At 35.7% G+C, this 21,337-nt stretch overlaps 1 pseudogene; it reads left to right on the top strand.

The window, feature by feature from the left end:
- The window catches only part of LOC148955589 (zinc finger MYM-type protein 1-like), a 31,052-nt pseudogene extending 9,943 nt beyond the window's left edge, over nucleotides 1-21,109 (top strand).
- The last annotated feature ends 228 nt before the right edge of the window (nucleotides 21,110-21,337 follow it).

Here is a 21,337-nt window from a genome sequence, read left to right as displayed (position 1 = left end):
AAAAGTACATTTTAACCTCCCACCTCCAAAATAGAGTTCTCCCTTCCTCTAGAAACCAATGGGTTATTTCGGCAGTAATTTACAGCAAGGGTGTGAATTGAGGTTAAAGAATTGGTGAATTTAGGGGTAGAGCCCTCCTACTGGAATTGACTCATATCCTCTTTGAAAGTTTTTGTCTAGGAAAAATTCCAAGAACAGGGAAAAATAAGTCTTTTAGGTGGATACAACTCCTTAAGGGGTATACTGATAAGATCCAGTACTATCAGGTCAACCAAAAAATAGATTTTGCAAAAACAAAGTACTCTTTGGTGATGCTGCAATTTGTTCCAATTACGGTATAAAACCAAGAAGAAAAAGAGCGATTACTTTCCTTTAGTTTCGTAGCAAAAGTTTAATTTCACTAGTCTTCTTATGTGACGTATTTTCTTAAGCCAATCACATCATTCCTTAAGTGCACGTTAGAAGGGGAAGCCAGACAACCCCGCCTGTTAAAAACTCGATTTGTAAACATGTTTTTGTGTAAAATTTTAAGCCAGTGTAAAGAACAAAAGTTAAATCCCACTGGATTGGTTCTTCTGTACGAAAGTTTAAGCCAGTAAAAGGAACAGAACGTTTTTGGGTCGCAGGATTTTTTACAGGTCGTTCCTCAGTTGTTCTGTGATCATACAGTCAGTGGCGGCTGCGGCCCTCTTACGCCCAGGGCAAAATATTGATTAGCACTTTCTCCCTTTCTTCCAAAAATTTTCAGGCCAAATCTTAATAAAATTTTCGTTTATCAAAAAAATTTTATTTATTAACAAAATTTTTTATTTATTTAAATCGGACTTTTCTTATTTTATATGGGAAAAGATTTGGGGAAAATAAAAAAATCGGATTCAATTTGCTTTTACTTAGGCCTACTGCCAACTCCGCCCTCTACTTTATTTTAAAAATTATAATTTCAAAAATTACAGAACGATTATAAATGTTAGATTATTTATTTGAAGTCTTTCGCTCCTAAAATTTGTGCTCCCGGGGAAAGTGCCCTCTCTGTCTCCTCACCCCCTAAAACCGTCTCTGCAATCTGCATATAGTTTACTGTGCACTTCAGTTCTGAATGGTTTCGCTTCGTCAGAATTCAGCGATAGCCTAGATATGGTGCTATTCCCTATTCCCAGGGGCTACATACTACAATACGGCAAAGAATGAAGAGAAAAATGTTGTAGTTTGAGGGCATTCCATTAAACATTTAGAAAATTCCCTAAGCCTTTGATCAGACTATTTCAAACAGGCACGTACGTAGTGGAGCCGACACAAGGGACTCTCACCCACATCTCCTCCAAAACATCCTTTATGAAGATTCCGAACAAGAAGGAATTCTACGTAAGTTCGTCTTAGCAAAGATATCGCCTTTCGATATTAGAGTGGACCAAGGCCGTTTCCGGGGGGGGGGGGTTGCCCCCCCTCCCAAATGTTGGTCTGACACGTAAAAACGTAAAAAAAATGAATATAAACAGATTTCTGATGTGTTTTTTTACAACCCCAGCCCCCCCGCCAAAAAAAAAAATCCTGGATACGACACTAGAGTGGACATACGATTTTACAAAAGGGAACAGGAAATTGAGTATTTAATTTTTAACTTAATTTTTTACTGGAAATAAAAAAGACTGATTAATTTGAACCTACAAAAAATGTTTATGCAGTGAAACAATTTTTTGATATAAATTAATCCATCAGATTATTCGTAAAAAGTATTTCTACTTTACTCCCGGTAAAGCTGTTACTTTGTAAAGCAACGATAACGATGAAAAAATTTCTCTGAACGAAAGTGAAAATAAAAAAAAAAAAAAAAATAATCATGAAGCTTTTGTACATGACATGTCAGCGTGTTAAAGAGACATACGACCAAATGCATCAGATAACAAATAGCAAGTAAATGTAATTTGCCCATAGTTATTTAACAGTGAATTGTTTGATATTTGCCAGTATTCACAAAGGGGCGTCCAAATTACAGAAATTCCACGTTCCTTGTTGAATTTTTTTCAAATGTACTTCATCATGCTCTAACGGAACCAAGCTCAAGCGAGTTTGACTTTACGATTTGTAACTCGGGGCTCCAAGCTGAGTGTAACAAGGGTTTCCTCAGACAGAAAAAATGTGTGATTTGTATCTTAAAAATTGGCATCATTAATCACACGTGCAATGGACTCTATAGTGACTAGTGCAATAAAGCTTATTCAGCGAAAAACATTTAGTTCACAATAACTGCCACCTAGAGTGAGGGTTTGAACGTATCGTGATTGTCAATCTGTTTATTTAGTAAGTGGTCTAAAATTTAATTTGTCATGTTTTCTTGGTATGAGCTGAACAGTTGTAGTGCATTTGATTTATTGTTATTTGTTTTAAAATCTGCCAGTAATACTGGGTCTTAAACCACGCGCCGTAACTCATGGGGTACTAAAAAATTCCTAATGAATGAAGTAGAAATCATTTGTCATTATTTTTTGCCCGGTTGTTGTCAATTAACTTTTTTGGTTATGAAAAAGCGTGTAATAAAAACTTAAATGTACTCTAGATGCCAACGCCATAACGCACGAATTGCGTCTGAAGACCATAGGGCCGTTCTTTTACTCATCTATGTGTTAAGATCTTACATCTTTTGACAAAGAACGCTAAAAGTGAAATATTAGCACTAAGATCTTACATCATGGCGTTCTTTTGCAAACGTCTTTCATCATTCTGCTCTGATCAGCGGTGAACAATGATGATTATATCATCAAAATTCTCTCATCCTTGTTCTATATGGCAGAAAAATGGCGTCCTTTACACTTTTTCCTAACATCAGTGAGCTGTAAGATCTTAGAACAAAGATGAGTTGAAAGAACGGAAATCTTTGTAGAAAGATGTGAGATCTTAGATGTAAGATGTTAGTGCAAAAGAACGGGCCTCATTATTTGGTCAGGCTATTGGAAGCAGGGTTGCCACCACGGTTAGTTCCTAAAGGGCATAGTTTATATAATTAGCAGTAAGTTTACCGCAGATGATTTCTGGCTCTTCATTCTCGGTGCGAACAAAAAGCTCCTCCCACTTATTTGTGCACTTATTGTCCACTTATTGGTGAGCCGGTCAAGTGGTTTTGTCAGTACTTGTTCCGTAGGTGATTATGCTTTGTCTACCTGTGAAAAGATATAATGTCGCTTATGTTTATACGTTCTCTGGAGCACTCGCAATTCGGTCCGATTTTTTATAATGGGTGAGATATGGAAAGATCATACTGCTAATTATATATACTGTGCTAAAGGGCTACAATTGCCCAAATTTGCGTGCTAAACAGCGATTTTCGATGCTATAGTAAAAAAATTGACTGCAATAGTGCTAAAATAGCACTTTCGCGCTATTTTAGCTCTGTTTTATAAACCTTGAGCATATGCTACAGTGCTACACATAATGAAACAGTGTTAAAATAGTACTTTCGTGCTACTGGTGGTAACCCTGATGGGAAGCCAGCGTCATGACAATCGTCAAGCGTGGTTCTGTAAGGTAGGCGCTTCGAAAGACCGAAGAACTTTTGTTAATTTTTTTCCAAAGAAATTATCTAAGGACGTTTTTATATACTAGTTTAACTAACCGTATAACAAATAGTTAGTTGTACGAAAAATTATGTTTAATCCCATTTTCTAGGGATACAATAATATAAATTATTGTATTTTTGTTGTATCTTATTACCCCTCTCGTTTACAGGCCATGGCGTCATTATGGAGATTGTTGATTTTATTTGTTTATTGATTTTTGTTATTTATTTGAAAGAAATATTAAGATGACGACGATTTACGGGTGAAAAAAGACAAATTTTCAAAGACTGTGCTTTTAGGCCACACAGATGGGGCCAAACGAAAAGCAGGATATACATAAATTGAAACTTCATGAATGGAGGTAAAGAGTGAAGCATTGGACTGGGTTGAAGGAGGAGCGTGTGCAACTGTATTGGCCTCAGGTGGTTAGGTACTGAGTTGTTATCAGTAGTAAAATTATAGGGATCATAGAACAAATCTAAAAAGGATTTGAGATTCAAGGTAAATATGGGCACGAAGCCCCATACGTCCCAACGTAAAGGAACCCCAAAAAAGGTTCTTGAGCCAAATTTATGACAGAAAAGGTATTTTATTAAAGGGTTGGACCAGGTCATAAGTTACGACTTTGTGGGTATTATGTTCAATTGTGGCAGGGCAAAAAGTAGAATAAGGACCTTGATCTGAACTCATATAATCTTTCTTTCTCATCATCCTCAAAATCAAATTCAGGAAGAGTCGGCGCACCCAATCAACTCTTCTAGGAATCTTGGATCCTTCGAACTAACAATTTCCAGTGAATAAGGAGGGGCTGTGTTAGGTTTGTCTCTCTCTTCCCCACTTAACAAATATTTTTGGACAGAAAATGCTTAGTTGAAGGAAAGCTTTCTCTATTGATAGTTTTGTTCTTTACTTTGTTAGCAATGTACACTCATAAAATCTTGCCCAGCTATTATTATTCAAGATGTAAAAACGGATGATGATTGGTTAAATTTTAGTTTGCATCATAAATGACTATGAACCAGTAAAAAGTCCATATCAATTGACCTCCCCTTGCTACTTTTCTGATGAGGTGTCAATACACTGATGATTTACTCCAGCCACACATGATAAAAAGCACCAGTCCTCTCTCAGAGGCTTGGGTGTTTCAGCTGATCTAACAGAATTCGCGTGTCAAATTTATAGTACATTTTTAGTTAAGTATTCATGAGAATCTTTATTTGATACCCTAAATCAAGCTCGAGTGTCTTAGGAAAATCAACAATTATATGATAACTATGATTATAAATCTTGATCTTCATGGACATAAATTCAAACGGTGTAGCCATGGGATAGGACGTAACTTACGAACCCTTTTTAGAACTCTAAATTTCGAGCGTTGCTAAAAACAAGATTCTTTTCCTTTTTAACGAAAATGGTAATTAGCAAAGGTTTTACCTTAAAGCTAAAGTATCGATAACGATATTTCAACGATGGATGCTTTAGATCTATACTTAAAGCACAATTGGTACTCAAAATACTTAAGCGATCGATATTTTAACATTTAATGACCTTATTCAGTATTTTATGCTCCACTTAAATTATTTTTTTTTCACAGATTCAAATTAAATTTCTTGGGATTACTTTTGGTTAAATTAGTATGTTTTCTGTTAAATTAAAAGTGATTCCAGTTATAAACTGAATTTTTAGTTGAGTCAGCTTTAATTTATACGAAATACTCAAGCAGAATATGAAGATGGATGCGTTACGCTCATTTTGATGTGCAATATTTAGGGACTTTAGCAGGGGATAGGGGCCTAGGCCATTTCGAAATAAAAAATTCCCTGAGTTTCTGGGCAGTTTTTGCTCAAATTACCAAGTAAAACATTATTTTTTGTTTTTTTCCCATCCTGGAAAAAATTCTTCGTCTGGTGTAATTCTGAAATGTGTGTAAGTCTGGTGTAGTTCTGCGTCTTTTGGTCATCAGGCACATTGCTTGGCCTTATTGTTGTTTGGCCTTATTGTGTGGCCGTATTGGTGAACTTGTCGATTCACTTGTTCTAGAATTTCAGCGTAAGTCTTATTCGAACGGAACAGTTCTTAGTGCCCTTTTGAAGGGCGACTAGGCCCCTACCCTGCATTTTTTGTCTCTGAGGTGCAATGTGGCAAAATCTGGTGTCAAGTAAAAAAATTTAAAGTCAGCCATTTAAATCAAAAAGGTTGAAGCATATAAAATTTGTCTTAAAAAAGCAAATTAGATTTGCTTTAGATTAGCGAAAATCAAAACTCTTAGTAATTATTCCCACAAAAGGCTTTACTAATTCATCTCGACCAATTCCTTGACCAATTAAATAAAAACAACAAGTTTTTTTTCTGCTGAAAGTGAGGAACAAAGTTAAAACTTAAAACGAACAGAAACTATTACGTATGTAAGGGGGTCACCTCCTCGTCAATACCTCACTCTTGGAACGCTAAAGTTCAAATTTTTTACCAGTCCTTAGAAATGACTCCTGAATCACAGAGACCCTTTACTTAGAATAAAAAGCTCTTTTAAAAGTACTAAAAAAAATTAGTGTAAAGAGCAAGGTATTGACGAGAGGTCCAACCCCTCATATACGTAATAATTTCTGTTGGTTTTCAGTTTTAAGTTTGCTCCTTACTTTCAGTTGAAAAAAACTAGTTTTTTTATTTAATTTCTGATCAGTTTTTTAAATAATGCAGGGAAATCCGGCTCCCCATCCACGGAAAATTTTCTTTCCCCATAAAAAAATATTCCCCTCCACCAGAAAATCTCAACTGAAAACGTCTGTATGCTTCCTAATAACCAATGGGACTGTGGAGGGGGGGGGGAGTCATCTTGAAAGACACAGTTATTAGGTTTTTCGACTGTGCGAAAAAAACTGGCTGTCTCAAAATTTTGATCGGGTCACTTTGGCAAAAAAATGAGTATGGGAGGGGAGCTAGCTGCTCTCCAATATTTTTGGTCACTTAAAAAGGGCACTAGAACTTTTGACTTCAGATCAAATGAGCCCTCTCTCAATCCTATACGATCACAGGTTTGATTTGATCGCCCCTGGGGAAATAAAAACAAAAACACAAAAAAACAAAAACAAAACAAAAAATTATAAACACGCATCCGTGATCTTTCTTCTGACAAAAAATACATAATTCTATATTTTTGTACATAGGAGCTTGAAACCTCTACAGTAGGGTTTTCGGTATGCTGAATCTGATGGTGTGATTTTCATTGATATCACTTGATGTTTTCCCCTTTTTTAAAAAATTGGGCAAGTTTTCTCAGGCTCGTAACTTTTAATGGGTACAATTAAATTTGATGGATTTTACATATTTTGAAATAGTATCAAAATTGAATTCTTTGGAGGTATCTATTGTTATCAAAACTTTGTTTTTTTAGTTTCGGTTACTATTGAGCCGCATCGCTCCTTATTTACAGTTCGTTACCACGAACTGTTTAATTTCTCTTTGACCAATTCATCTCGAGGGCAAACTTCTGAACTGTTTCAAGTTGAAGAGAAAGAGTTTTTAACAAAGAGGAAAAGGACATCCCTCCCCAGACAAAAAAAAAACATTTATGTAGGACTTTATGTGAGTTTTAAATACGCTTCAAAACATAACCAGGAAAAGCATGCTTGAGTTTGTGCATTGTACCTAAATTTATGTTAGTTTTATATGATGGAGCTTAATATAACATTAAAACAAATATTCGCATCAAGGAGGATACCTAAATACCTGACTAACCTTTTTCTGCAATGTTGAAATAAATCTCTCATAATGAGGATATAGCTTCCCATATTTGAATATGGGAAGCTAAATCCTACTCTTGAGCATACTAAAAACAGGGATGCCACCTATCACTATTTATAGTGATTTTTTCTATTGCCTAAATAAAAAAAAATCACTAAACCAGCTCACAAATCCCTAGATTATTGGAAAAAAACATCTCTAAATAAACCAAAAACTGATTTTTTTTTTCACCTGGCGGCAACCCTGCTAAAAACTGAGACTTGTTGACATAAATCACTAATCAGTTCATAAATCACTAGATTATTGGGAAAAACATCTCTAAATCAACCAAAAACTGATTTTTATTTTCACCTGGTGGCAACCCTGCTAAAAACTGAGACTTGTTAACATTCAGAGCAAAGTTATTTGCTTCAAAACATGCATAAGCTCTATTTACCATTTTTTTTTCTTCTCTCTGACAAACCTGGTTGATGATACTCAGTACACACTAGTTGAAGAGCATTTGCAATATGAAACGGATTAACATCCTGTTGTACAGTTTCTGAATTTGGATCAAACAGATTACTAAGGACACATGGACTACAATACTTAAACCTAGATTTGTCTCTTATTGCCCAGTATAAGTCATTAGCATTAACAAGATAGAGGAAAGGGCCAAGGATGGAACCTTGTGGAATTCTAAATTAAATCTCTATCCTAAAATCATACCCTATTTCAAAAGGAAAACTAAATGCAGAGTGAAGAGTAAAGTAGAGGAAATATGGAGTAACAAAAAAAATTATTTGTCTTTAAAATATTAATTAAGAAAAATTGACGTAAATGGGAAAATTTTAGTATTTTTAAAATTTTTAGAGGCTTTGTTTTCATATATTCCAAAACGAAATATTTTTATCCAAAATAACTCCAAGATATCTAATATTATTAACACGAAGATTCACAGATTCAATTTGAAATGTCGAAATTACTCCTTGTCAGGCGACCCTCCTTGTCATTGGCGCTGATTCGCAAATGTAGAGGGGGGGGGGATTTTTACGATTTTTTTAATGAAGATAAAAGAGAACAACATTGAGCAAATATACCTAAAAGAGAGGTTAATCACAGACCTTAATTCTACTAGTTAGCAGCTACAGCAGGAACCACGATTTACTAGGTTGCAGCTACCGGTACAACAGCGATTAAAAATATTTTTGTTAATTACAAATGAAATAATTATGAAACTATATGAAACTTTACATATGAAACTATATGAAACAATTTTCTTTAAAACGAGGCATTGCAGCTCCCTACGATGTTTCAGTGCCCCGCTAGCTGTAGAGAATCGGCAACGAAACGGAAAGACAGGTGCTTTCGATTAGACCCCAGCGCCGCGCCGATAAGGGAAGACCGGTGGCGGCGGGGGCAAAAATAGCGCTCTGCCGCCGTGCCGTCGGTAAAATGTCAGTGGCGCGCCGCCGGTAAGATGTCGGTGGCGCGCCACCGGCGCAATTAAAGTTGACCGCAAACATTAATGTTTTCATCAGTCTTTCTCAAATCACAGCTTAAATTTACAACAGATTTGAGTCTATTCACGAGTTCAAAACGTCACAAGTCGCTGGCTGGAAACTGGTCTTCTTCGTTATTCATCAAGAGAAGTAGAAATCTGGTTCAAACGAAATGGCTGTGGTGTTTCAGAACCCTTGCATAATAGTTGAAGTATCTATTAGCTATGTATTCTTAACATAAATAATTGTCAAAATTAGTAGTTTTTTCATCGAGCATTACTGCATACAAAACTTCAAATACCGTATCACAAAATTCGTCAGTTATCTGGATAAAAACTTTGAACACAAGTTTGAACTTGGAAGCTTAATTTTTTCATAATGGCCTTTGCCTATATCTATTTTGTCAGCTTTAAAACAGTTGAAATGGAAGACTTTGATATGGATTTTTTTTTGCGCTTTTGGATTCCTAAAAAGCCTTCCTTGTATTAAAAACTGGTTTTTAATAACAATTAAAAAAAAAATACATTTGCTTTTGGCTGCTCTTTTGGATATTATTCATTTTTTCCAATGGGGATTCATTCCAAATTATGAACACATAAATACCTTATATCAGCTAAATTATAAACTGCACCTAAAAGGAGTAAATTTATTAAATTGAAAAATACATGATGAAAACTTCACATGAGAACACTTCAATTACAATAAAACAAAAAACACTTAATGGTTTATTCGGTATGAAGAAAAATGAAGTGCCAGCTATTTTCTTAGGTAAAAAAACGAAAAGCTCATCCGTTTTAAATGTAATTAAATGCAATAATATGCAGACTGAAGTAGCTTCAGGAAGATGTTGAGGTTTTCATCCTAGTTCGTCACTTTTAATGCAAGCAAAATGTTAGGAGACTTAGTGTCAGTTGTTGAGTTTAAGCTTTGATTTCCAAATGCTCACAAAAATTACCAAATTTAAGAAAGTCGTAACAATAAGTCACCTGTGGTCAAAATACTCAAAGACTCCTCTTTGATTCCCACTCAGGTTCAAAGCTTCTGCTATGGTCATATCCATGGAAATCTCCAAAGAGTTTCTTTTTAAAATAGCTTTCAAGCATAGTTAGGGGTATTTAGCCTTTTTTGTTTTTCTTCAAAGCTCTGAAAAAAGTGTTCTAATATTCCAAATATTACATTTTTTATATTTATGCATATGTTTGGTCATCATTTGTGGGGTGATTGAATTTTTTAAACCACTGTAGATACGTAAGAAAGTTGCAGCATCTAGTACCCTGAGGTCATAAGACTGTCAAAGAATCCTCCTTGAACCTCCCAAATTGAAAGCTTTTATTATGACCGGGTCTTTTAATGTAACTTGAGCACTGGACCAAGGGCGCACTCGAGCGCAACGTTAGGTTTGGTTGTCGATACCAGTTCGTCACACCAATTCGTTTTAGTGTGAATCTGTCTGGTACTTATGAATGAATGTTTTCAAATTAAACTTGTTTCATCAATAAGAAAAAAACGGGTTGGACGCATGTGTCCCTTTCCCTTCGGACAATAAAACTATAGCCTACAAGTGCTGTATCAAGTATAACTCACGAAAATCTTGTTAATTTTTGTCAACTTTTCAACTTTTTGGCATCCCTGCTTTCAATAAAAAAATTCGAGGTACTATCACTCAAGTATAATAAATCCCTAAGCCCCCCCCCCTCTGGATACCATCTTGTTAGGATACCGTCTCTGCTTTAAATAAAAAAAAAAATAATTAACTTATTGGCACCCCTTCTTTCAAAAAAAAAAACTTTGAGATATTATCATTTAAATGTAATACCTCCCTACCCACCTCCCTCTGGATACTACCTTGATAGGATACCGTCTCAGCTGTACATTAAAAAAAACAATTTACTTAATAAATAACTAGGTCACTTATATGGTTCAAACAAACACGCAAAATAACGTTAAACAGCATAGTGATCCTTGGAAAAAAAAATTGAGGGTATAAGTAAAGGGGTACAAAGACACCAACAAAAATGTCGAAATTATTCAGATATACCCCCAATTATTGGAAAACTGAGTCATAGATTCGCCGTGGCATTCAAAAAGACCCAAAGAATCTAATTAAAAGGGAACACACACAAAAACCAAATTAGGCCAGTAGCCTATGAGAAATTGCAAAATACCAAAGACAATGAACAAGTCCCAATGGGGGGCCCTGGCTGTATCAAAATATTTCAATGGTTTCCCAGGAAATTTGATATCATTTTCTTCCGTCTCCACTTTCATTGAAAAAAATAATTATCTTTTTGGCATCCCTGCTTTCAATAAAAAAGAGGTATTATCATTTAAAAATGATAGCCCCCTATCCCCCCCCTATAGGAAATAATTTACAATTTTATTATGAATCCTATTTTTGGGGTAACTTCCGTTTCAATCTTTAATTCCCCAACTATGTACCCCAACTTAGTCTATAGCTAAATGTTGTCTTAATAGAAGTTTTTTTTTAGGGGGGGGGGTAAAAATTTTTCAGAAAGAAGATTATATTTTCTTTAATACATAAGATGCTAAACAATTGATTATTTAACATTAAGAAAATCGTACTTAAAAAAAGCAATTGAAAAAAAATTCCGCAAATTTACAATTCATCTGTAGAAACAATCTGTCGGCTATCAATTTCAAGATCCAACTGAATGCTGAAGCTATATAGTAGTGAATGCCTTCTATAATTCTATTCAGCTTGAAAATAAAATTCTTGACTACGAATGATGTAAGAAATAGCGATTGAGAAAGTGCATTCGAAATTATTTAAACTCATGTCATATAGACGATACTTTTTTTGTCAACACATGAAGAACTGTGTATATTGCAATATTTGCAATTGCATATTGCATCTGTCTGGTTTTTATGCAAAGTAACAAAAGAGACGAAAATTAACAAACAAGAGAGTAATGAAGAATTATGGTATGCAAAGTAATATTTGGCAGGGAAAGTCACTGGTGATAAATCGCTAAGGGTGGCATCGTGATTGCGTGATTTTCGGAGATTCGGGGAACCAAATTTTTTTTCGAGGTGACGCATAGATTTTTGGGGAAATACCCGAAAATTCGGGAATAGTGTAAACCCTGCTTGATTTCTAATCAGGAAAATCGAAATACTAAACCACACGAGAAAGAAAAGCTCGGACTTTACGGTTTACGCAATAAAGAATTGCAGCGAAATTAATTTAAAGTCAACCGAACGCCGCCAACACTGCCGGTGGCGGTGCGCCGGTTTCGTAGCGACTCGACCGGGCCTCTCGTCGGCGGCGTTTGGTCGATCCGCCGGCGCGGCACCGGGATCTATTTTCGATACAGAATACCGGTGTTCCAGCCACTTTCCTTGTTTTTCATGCCAGTGCGTTTTCCTTTTTGTTCAAGCCAATGGACTGTCGGTTTCCTTTACAGGGTTTTCGGACAAGGTGGTTCTAATGTGTGTTTCAATCTGGCACCATTTTTATGAGTTTTAGGAGTACATCACTATTTACAAGCTGATAAAAAAAAAACGAAGCACAGTGGTGAAAAATAGAAACGACCAGTTAGACAGTCTCACTGCTTTAATATACTACATAACTGAAATAGAAAATAGCTATGAAATAGGATTAAGAAGGTATTTTTCAAAGTCTAAGGGGCGTAGTCCTATACCCTCCCCAGCTTGCCCCCTTCAAAACCCATGACTCATTGTTTTTGAAAGACTAATATGTTTAAAGGACTGATTGGTCGTAATTCTTCTCCTTGTACACTGAAATCTTTAAAATCACCTTAAATTATTGAAAGGTCTGCTCAAAATTAGTTAGCCAGTATAATGGATCTGACAATAATAAGGACCAGCCTCAGGAAAGTACAGAGGGTTGGAGGGGGAAGATCCTCCCTGAAACCAAAACTTCCCTTTAATCTTCTTTTTATTATCCCCTCCATATTTTATCATTCCCTCCCCCTTCTTTTATCATTCCTCTCCCCCCCCCCCAAAAAAAAAAAAGAAATCTTTTGTACGTGTGAATAGTCTATATTTAATTTTTACTGTTTTATTTTTGTTCTACTATGTCTTTTTATTCTGATTTGTGCTTAAGTCCTTGATTGTAGTTAAAGAACTCATCCCGATGAGAATAAATCAGATTGTCAAAATAAATTAGACAGCTTATAAAAAAAGACAAACATATTTTCATAGCGTTGTACTGCCAATATATAAGCCGGATTGAGCCAAAATTTTTCAAAGTGGCGATACAAATTAAAAGTTGGGCATAGGTTTTATTTATTTTTTTTTTTTTGCTAAGTCATCTGACCACGATTGTAAAAGATGGAACAATGTCTTCGCCAGGCGGGTTTTCGAAAAAAAAATTGATAGTGTATTTTTGAAAAATCAAAATATTACTAGCCTGACCGAAGGAATTTGACTTGATCTGGCAATCGGCTTATCTACCTTGGTACCACTCACCAACTGTTCGCAGTATGTTATTGCACTATTGATGAATTAAGTTTTTTTCTTTTTTGACAAAGAAAAGTTTCGTGTAAACAGATGAACTAGAAATCAAGTACCTAGTGGGGATATGGAGACAGAAATAAACTGCAGGGATGCGACACAAGGCAAAATTAGGCCCAGAAATGAAGAAAAAAGAGAGAAGAAATGGCACAGATCGTGAATTTAGAATTTTTTGAGGAAGGAAACACGGTTCCATCATTCCCTTTTTTAGTGTTCCTGCTTGATATGATGCCTTACACTCATTTCTATGATTTTAGTTTTTAAAGAATTGTCATTGCGCAGAGCACCTTCAAAATGACGTCATTATACCTAATTGAATATTTGGAATGACTTTATAATAGATCCAACTATGAACATAAGAGATAGAATAGATAGACTGTCAAAGTCCTTCATTGGTATGGAATTCCAAAGTACTACATTATAGTAACTGGCGTAGTCTCTGAAAATAATAAACATCGGAAGAATATAGCAAAAACGATAGTTGGAAATCTGGTGTAAACCAGAGTTACGTCTCTTCTGCCTTCACTTTAGATAATTTTATCGGATTTTACGACAATTGCTGAAGAAGTTAGTGGAGGAGGACTGCAACAGTAGTACAGGTCCTTTGGATACTACGGGACAGTACCCCCTTCGGTTCCCGGTACCGGAAATTTTTTAAATGAAGCTTTAAAATTGTGTGTTTATTAACCATTAATCTCGTCTACGTGAGATTTTAGGGAAAAATACGTCAACGTGCACCATTATTTCGTTTAAACCTAGCAAGCACAATATATAACATTTTGATAAGAGATAGACGTTTGATAGTGTCTGAATCATATGCTTTTACTAAAAAGTTATGTCCTATTATAGGAATTATCCAGATGATCTTTGTTTCCAGAATATCTTTCAAATGCCACCTAACCACCATCTAACTATTCTTACTATGAAAATTATTTAAGATGCAAATAAAATGTAGTTCATATTCTTCATTACTCAATGCCAAATCGTAATATTTAATCCATTCTAATCTATCCAAGAAAAATGAAAATTTAGCGAATGGTCTTCCCATTGAAAAAAATTGGCGAATATATATATATATATATATATATATATATATATATAATACTATAGACCTTGGTTCGGTTTTTACTAGTTTGCAGCTACCGGGATATTAAATACCGGTTAATTTAGTACACTCGGTTTCAAAGTTTACAATATACCTACGTAACATAATTGATGCCTTTATTTCAGGTCTAACCAGCTTCGATAGGTGATTTTAACCTACTAATAACAAATAAATTTGTTTATATATATATATATATATATATATATATATATATATATATATATATATATATATATATATATATATATATATATATATATATATATATATATATATATATATATATATATATATATATATATCCAGGTTGCAGCGGTAGCGTGCACCCTAGTAAGAAAACATCACGTCCCATACTAAGAAATACATTAGCCCATAACTCCTAAAAATAGAGTCTGTTCTAAACACAAAGTATACTATTAGAATCACCTTGTCTGAAACCCTTATTTAGGAAACTTACAGCTCCGTGCTTAATTATCTAAGAAAAGCTATTGGCTTGAAAAATATGGAAAGTTGCTTGAAATACGATATTCTGCATCGAGGGCATCTTTTTTCCTTTTTTGTCCTCCGCGGCTAGCGGGGCACTGGAACATCACAGAGAGCTATTTAACAACTCATTTTAAAGGAGATTGATGTATTTTAAAACCTTTTCTAATTTACAAAAACAATATTTAAAATTGAATCAGTTTCTTAACGGAAAACTGTAATTTCATGGACAAGATTGACGAATGACTTCATATTCTTAGGTTGTAACCATATATAGCTTTAAAGTAAATGCGATATTATAATATTCTTGAATATGTCCTGCTTCCTGAAATTCTTCCAAAAGTTGATTATGTGTTGAATTACTTTGGGTTTCAACCATATATAGGAGGCCAACATGCACATCGAATTATAACTTCTTTATTTCCTTTAAAATGAGCCTTATGCTTACTTATGCGAGCTGAGTTCAAATTTCGCCAGAGCCTTTTTATAACTAAAATAAAAGAAAATGTCTTTTGTATGGAAATACATTAAATCCTGCGTCAGGTAGTTAGAACCTAGCAAAAAATAAAACTATCTGTAAAATTTCAAGGTATTTTCTAGTTTGAATTATAAGATTCAGATACCGTAAATATTTTTGCAGTTTTCATTATTTTATACTATAATGAACTTTATAGATCCTTTATGTACCTATATCAAAGTGCCTTCTATAATAACCTTATATTCGTTCTTTATTATAATCAATTAAATAAAAGCTTTTCGAAAAATAAGCTCATTTTAAACTTAAGCTCAGCAGACACAAATATCTGTTAAAATTCAAACTCAAAACGACCAAAAATTATTATTAAAGAATAAATGAAACCCAAAACGAACAGAAATTAAATAAACAATCATAGCAAAACATACAGCAAGTGATAATATAAATGAATAAATAGATGTTAAAGCGAGCAATGCTTAGATTGAATATGAAAATCAAGCTTAAAACGAACAAATATTTTGCTATTGAAGTATAAATAAAACTTAAAACGAACAGAATAAAAATAAACAATCAATGCAAACAAACATGCAATAGATATTATTGTAAACGAATAAATAAATCTTAAAACGAGTGAAAATTATATTGAATATGCAAATCAAGCTTGAAACGAACAAAAATCACTACAAACAAGAGTTTGGGTATGGCCTCCTTCTCTCACTGTAAAAGTGTAAAACCTACTTCGGCATTGGCGCTTTACTGAAAACCAATTTTATGACAAATATCTTCTTTTGTACTTGGTACTGAAAATAAACATTAAAACTGTAGCAAAATTTTGAGGGGATGAGCTTTAAGCAATCAATATTATTGTGAATCAAATTTTAAGCTTAATTTATTCACTCCATTTAAAGTTGTTTGAAATGAATATAGTTTTACGACGTCTGAGAGTTGGATACTGCCCTCTTCCTTAACTGTAAATAAAACCAAAAGCTACTGCGTCAGTTCATACAGAATTGAAAATAAAAAACAATTAATATCACTATACATAAATTATTCAATTTGTTTTTTTTTATACTTTCCAAGACTTTTCAAGACGCATATAGTTTTCAGTAAAGCGCCAATGACGCAGTAGGTTTTAGACTTTTACAGTTTCACCTCAAATTTTTATCGGATGGATTTATCCATCAGATAAACCCAAAGGCATGGAGGGGCTTGTTGCCATCCGATCTTTTTCTACTTTGAGAAAATGTACTAGAACTTTTAATTTCCATTCAAATGTGCCCTCTCTGAAGTTTATACGAGCATCTCTTACGTAAGGACCATATACGGCCTCTGGAAATAGTTTACAACGCCTGCCTCCTGGGGCCTGGTGGGTATTGACGATAAAGTAGTTTTCGCTTTATGACCTTTGAACTATTTAAAAAAATGGCTATCTAAATATTTGTATGGGATGGGTTTGGGGAAAAAAGGGTGTGTGGGGTGGGGCTAGTTGTGCTCGGATATCTTTTGACTCTTAAAAAGTGAACTTAAACTTTCAATTTCAAATCAAATAAGCCCTCTCTGAAGTTTATACGATTATCCCTTTCATAAGAACCATATACGCCCCCAGGACAACACTTACAACGCCTCCCCCCGGGCCCTGGGGGTTATGTTGACAGAGGAGTTTTTGTTATCTAATTTTTGAACAATTTTCAAAAACCTGGCTATCTCAAAATTTATAGCGGATAGGTTTGGGAAAAAGGGTGAAGGGGGGGGGGCTAGTTGCCTTTAAATCTCTTGACTCTTAAAAAGTGAACTAGAACTTTCAATTTCCAATCAAATGAGCCCTCTATGAAGTTTATACGAGCATCCCCTTCATAAGAACCATACATGCATTCAGGGCATAACTTGGAACGCCTTCCCCTGGGCCCTGGGGGGTTGTATTGACACCGCAATTTTTCTTATCCAACCTTTGAACTATTTTTAACAAAATGTCTATCTCAAAATTTTCATAAGATGGGTTTGAAAAAAAGAAGGCGTGGGGGGGGGGCTAGTTGCCCTCGGATCTCTTTAGGCTATTAAAAAGTGAGCTCGAATTTTCAATTTCCAATCAAATAAACCCTCTCTGAATTTTATACGAGTATCTCTTTCATAAGAACCATATATGCCCCAGGGCATAACTTACAGCGCCTGCCCCCGAGCCCTGGGGTGTGTGTCGACTCCTGAGTTTTTGTTGTCTAACTTTTGAACAATTTTTAACTTAATGGCTATCTGATAATTTTTATCTGATACATTTTGGGAAAAAGGGGCGTGGGGGGGCCAGTTGTCCTCCAATCTCTTTCGACTCTCAAAACCTGAACTAGAACTTTCAATTTTCAATTAAATTAGCCATCTCTGAAGTTCTTACGAGCATCCCTTCCATAAGAACTATATATTCTCCCAGGGCATAACTTATAACGCCTGCCCTCGGGCCCTGGGGGCTGTGTCCGCCCCAGATTTTTCGTTATATGGTATTTGGACTATTTAAAAAAAGGGTTATCTCAAAGTTCTTATCGGATGGGTTTGAGGAAAAAAGGGCGTGGAGGGGGTGGGCTAGGTGCCCTCTAGGTGCCATCTCTTTTGAATCTTAAAAAGTGAAGTCGAACTTTCAACTTCCAATCAAACGCGCCCTTTCTGAAGTCCTTCCATAAGAACCATATATGCCCCCAGGGCATAACTTTCAATGTCAACCCTTGGGCCCGGGGGGTTTTGTTAACACCGGAGTTTTTGTTATCTGACCACTAACTATTTTTAAGTAAATAGCTAATTCTGCAAATTTTTATTTGATGTATTTGGGAAAAAGAACTTGGGGGGGGCTTGCTACCTTCTGATACCTTTTGATGCTTAAAAAGTGAACTAGAACTTTCAATTTCCAATCAAATGAGCTCTCTCTGAAGTTTATACGAGAATTCCTTCAATAAGAACCATATATGCCCCCAGGGCATAAACCATAACCCTTGCCGTGAAGACAGTGGGGGGAGTGTCCTGCTCAAAGATATAATTTTCAGAACTTTTAAATACATTGAACAAAATGAGTATCTCAAAATTTTGATTGGATGTGTTTGGGGAAATGGTGGGAGTGGAAAGGGTGTTAGTTGCCTTCTAATCACTTTGACTATTAAAGAGGGCACTAGTTATTTAAATTTCTACACTCTCTTGCCCTGTGGGCTGGGGGGTATCATCCTCAAAGACCTAATTTTCCGAATTTTTAACTACGTTGAACAAAATGGCAATCTCCAACTTTTGATTGGATGTGTTTGGGGAAAAGGTGGGCATGAGAGGGGGGTTAGTTGCCCTTCGATCACTTTCAACTACTAAAAAGGGCACTAGCCCTTTGAATTTCCAACCGAATTTCCAATCAAAAACATAATTTCTATCTGGAAATCAATTACGTAGAAAAAAATGGCTATCTCAAAATTTTGATTGGATGTGTTTGGGGAAATGGTGGGCGTAGAAGAGGTGTTCGTTGCCTTCCAATCACTTTTGACCCTTAAAAAGGGCACTAGAACTCTCGATTTCCAATCAAACGAGCCTCCTTTGAAGTTTTTACGACGACCCCTTACATATGAAGTGCCTCTGGGAAAAAATAAATAATAAAACATTGAAGTCGTATGATCTTTACTATAGGCAACGCTATAGCGTTGCCTCTGATAATACTAGCTACTACTGCAACCCAGATTGCTAGCTACTGCTGCAACTTGGATTACAAACAGGAAAAAGCCTATGGCTTATTCTTATTTGGAATAGTAAGAGACGAACTTCAAAGAATCAGGCAGCTGACTAAATCCAAAGTGTGCCATGATTTATTCTTTACCAGGTTTCATCCATCTCTACAGCCGTGATACCGATTTAACTTAGACAATTCCCATCTATAATTAACTAGACCCATTCTTTATACTGAAAACTAAAAAAAAAAAAAAAAAAAAAATTGTATGGAAATACACGCTAAATCCCGCCTCGGGTAGTTAGAACCTAGCAAAAATAAAACTAATTTAAAATTTTTAAGGCATTTTTTCAACCTTACCGTTGAGCTAAAAATAGCATGGAGCTGGGTTTTCAACCTCACCATGAGAGCTAAGAATATGATACCCCACATTCGTAATAATTTCTGAGATATTTACATGTGTCTGAGACATGTCAATTTAGGTTCTTTCGACAAAGTACTTAGCTCCCTTGGATGTGAAAACCTTGTATAATAGATTTTCTAAGAAAGGGTCATTGCAAAATCTTTGCAGAAAAATCCTTTACTGTTGAAAAATTTTGTAGTAAACAGCAGTGGCGCCATTTGGGAGGGGGAGGAGGGGGGAATGCCCCCCTGATTTTTTTAGGGGCCCAATTTTCAAATCTGAAACTCATAGTTTATTCTTCCTTTTCCAATTTTTTTGTTGCTTTCAATTTATTCCTGAAAAGCCTAAAACCAGGTCATTAGAAAGCAGAAAATTGAAGACACTCAAAGATTTGCAGCAAAGTCACTCATTTGAAGAATATCTCCTTTGGCATGGTTTTGTCTGATTCGGCCTGTCAAATTATACTGTCTCCAATAACTTATTTACCCTGTCAGCCTGTAAAGTCATTTGCAACATCCGAGAAAAGGGGGTATCTGGGCTAGGGTCTTGGAGTGTCATTTCTCATTTTGTATTTAGTGCACTGTATACTGCAGTATCTTTTTTTTAGAGACATTGGGGAGACATATCTGTGTCAACCCCAAACGGAGGGAACAGCTTCCAGCATAAACAGTACAGATATATCCATGAACCCATAGGATAACCCCTGTCAGCCAGTTCTGACTGATTATCCTGTCACTACCATCAAGAATCGCACAAGAAAATTCAACAGCTCGTATTTCTTAGCATATCCATGGTTCGAATATTCAAAGGAACAGGACTCAATATTCTACTTCTGCTGCTAACACTTCAGTGGATCATCGCTAAGATCAGGCGAATCATATGGCACAAGAGCGTTCATCGACGTAGGATTGAGAAAGGGGAAAGACATTTCAGAGCTGGTAAGGCAGTACGAAAGCAGTGACCAGCACATAGCATGTATCATTTCCTGAACCAAGTTTAAAGCTATTCAGACGGAGACGGCCGAATCTGATGCCTCATGCCTCTCCAAACAACGGGAGAAGGAAATATTACAGAACAGACGGTACGTAAAGGCTCTTCTAAAGACTACAGCCTTACTTGGACGGCACAGTCTTGCGTTTTGTGGCCATGATGAAGGAGTGTCCAGTGTTAATCGAAGGAATTTTGTTGAGACGGGAGGTCTTTTAACGGAAATCAATCCGGGCCTGATGGACAAGTCTCGCAAGGCCTATGGCCATTACTTGTCACACGAGTACCAAAACAAATACATTGAGGTCATAGGAAATAAAATTAAAAGTTCTATCGCAAAAGAAGTCAGATAATCAAAATATTTTGCCATTCTTGCTGACAAAAAAAAACTCTCAAAAAAGGAACAACTTACAATCTTAATTCGCTATGTTCATGATATGAAAATCAAAGAAAGAGCCATAGGTTGCTACCACATGCGCAAGGTTGACGTTGAGAATTTGGCCGACTTTATTTACAACAAAATAAAGAATATTGGCCTTGACTGGTCAAAATGTGTCAGACAGTGCTATGACGGGGCAAGTCTAACGAGCGGACGTTTTTCAGGAGTACAGGCCCGTCTCCGAGAAAAAGCACTGCAAGTGGTGTACACTCACTGTCGTTCCCATAGACTTAAACTTGTGATTGGCGATTGTATGCAGAAAATGTAAAGGATTCGTTTTCAGTTTTGCAAACAGTTTTTGGTTTTGTCTCCAACAGCAACACTCGATACCAGTTGTTTGTCGAAACCCAGAAAACTGCCAACGTATCCGTGATAACGCTTGAAAGGACAGTTGTGACACGTTGGTCTTACTGATATAAGTCAGTGGATAAAATTCTGGTAAGATATGACTGCATACTTGCAGTTCTATCAGTTTTTCAAGAATAAGGCTGTTCGA

The sequence above is a fragment of the Artemia sp. Qi Xiang Cuo genome, chromosome 2, assembly GCF_049724085.1.
Source record: "Artemia sp. Qi Xiang Cuo chromosome 2, ASM4972408v1, whole genome shotgun sequence".
Taxonomy (NCBI): domain Eukaryota; kingdom Metazoa; phylum Arthropoda; class Branchiopoda; order Anostraca; family Artemiidae; genus Artemia; species Artemia sp. Qi Xiang Cuo.
The sequence above is the reverse complement of the archived record's forward strand: the minus strand, read 5'-3'. Positions and strand labels throughout refer to the sequence as shown.